Source organism: Fulmarus glacialis, unplaced genomic scaffold, assembly GCF_000690835.1.
Source record: "Fulmarus glacialis isolate BGI_N327 unplaced genomic scaffold, ASM69083v1 scaffold17873, whole genome shotgun sequence".
Taxonomy (NCBI): Eukaryota; Metazoa; Chordata; class Aves; order Procellariiformes; family Procellariidae; genus Fulmarus; species Fulmarus glacialis.
In genome coordinates this window covers 6,687-8,831 of record NW_009202483.1, presented here as the reverse complement: position 1 = coordinate 8,831, position 2,145 = coordinate 6,687, and positions in this window count along the sequence as shown.

Below are 2,145 nucleotides of genomic sequence, written 5' to 3'. Positions count from 1 at the left end.
CTGAACCTGGGGCAGAAGGAAGATCTCAAGAAGATCTCTGAGAGGCTGTGTGCTGCTCTGTAGCTGCAGGACTTTGAAGTCGTAGGGGGGACGGGGACAACTCCTGCCTGCCAGTGCTGCACTGCGTCCCCTCGCCGCAGATGGGCACCGCTCTCCCAGCAGCATGCGCGGGGGGGGGAACACCTCCCCATCATCCGCCTGCCGTGGGGAGCCAGCCCATGTGATTGCCGGGGGCCAGGCAGCTCGGGAGCCGGGGCAGCCAGCAAAGCGCCGAGCCCCCGCGCCTTCAGCGGGGTGTGAGCGTGCGTACGTGTGCTCGGAGAAGAGCTGGCGAGGATGAAAGAGGGTAAATAGCTTTAAAAGCATTTTGGATGCATGGTGCATTTCCATTTACACAATGTGTTTTACATTTCTCCCCACAGGTTTCTCTTGGTGCAGCGTGTGTAGGCGAAGGCCCTGCTGTGAATTTTGAAAATAGTTATTTTTGTCTCTGGAAAATGAGGCCCGTTAGGACTTGTCAGCTCTTGGATGAGCAGTGTGGGCTTTTTTTTTTTTCTTTTTTTTTTCCCCTTCTCTCTCCCTTGCAAAATAACATTCATTTAAAATCTGTCATTGAAAGATGTGACAATTGGCAGTGTGCACACTGAATACCTTTCAGTGTGCTTTCAAGCCCTGTGCGTGAGAGAGGGATGGGGACGGGAAGAGAATGCAATGACACGTTTGTATTTCTTTTTTTTTTTTTCCTTACTCTCAGCTGGATTATTTGGGGGAATTGGGATTTTCTATAGAAACAAAGAAAAAAAAAAACCAGCTGACAGCAAGACAGAATAGAGGAGGCCTCTTATTGTAGTGATGGGAAGGAGTTTGCAAAGCCAGAGCGTGGCAGTGTGTGCACCGGTCCCACCTGTTCCGCGCACGCCCATCACTGTGCCATCCCGTCGGTCCCCCGCATCCCTACGGGCATGTCCCCTGCAATGGCATCAAGGACGGGCTTCACAGCGGGACTCAGCTACTCCATCAGCCCCATCTCCACCCCCGCCTCCCTTGGCATGTTGCTCCACAGGGACCGGGCCCTGCAGCATCACCCCGGCTGAGGCGAGCCCCGGGAGGGTGCTGCACATCCTCGAACTACCTCAACCAGCCAGCCCGGTCCCCCGGATGCGCACTGCCCGTGTGCCCATTGGCAGCGGGGCTGCGGCGCTGGCTGCCATTTGGCAAAGCCAACTGGTTGCTGAATATAAAGCAATGCTTTGCTGAAGAAGAGGAGGTTTCTGCAGGCTGAGCTGGAGCCAGAGGAGGGCAGGGGGTGACGGCTGCAGGGGGATCGGGCACGAGTCACGGCAAAGGGGGAACCAGAGCCAGAGGGAGCGGGAGAGCGGGGCTGGCCGTGAGGCGGCGACAAGGCTCGGGAAACAGCTTTCATTTCCATATTTATATAAATGCATCCAAGTTTAGTCCTTTTATTTTTTTTTTCTTCAAAAATGGAAATTTCCATGAAACCATGTTCGATTTTGCTCCCTTCACTTTTACTAATATCCCCATGAAAAGGTTCATCTGGTCTTGCTTCATTCCCAGTTTCTGATCTGCTGGGCCAATGCCGGGTTTGCACAGTAAGCCTAGCCATAGCTTTGGGTCTGCATTCTTCTTTTTTTAATTAGAAAAAGTTGCATTCTGAATTTTTACAAAAAGAAACAGTTGAAGGAAAGTCTTAATCCACCAAAAGAAAGAGGAAAAGTAGGCAGGAGCATCTCTGTGCTTGGAGAGCCTCCAGCCCGAGGACAGCAGTTGTCCTTCACTGCATTTCCAGTCCTGCTGTATCTGAATGTTGGGCTGGGAAGGGGCAGGCAGTGGCCACCATACGGGCTCCCCATCCCACCACTGCTCATTAATGGTCTCTGTGGGGAAAAATGCAGCAATGTGCCAGAATCCTGTGTTTTCACACAGTTCAAGCCCCTTGGGAGGGCCTGTGCGCTCTGGCTGCCAAGCGGTTAATGCAGCTGGTGAGATGCTCAGGCGGTGAGCATCCCTGCCTGGCCCTGATGCTGCACCCAGGAGATGTGTTTGCACAGACAGGCTGAGCGCTCCCCTTCTTCCCAACCACCCTTCAAAGAGCCGTGCAGGCCCAAGGCTGCTCCAAACCCCGGG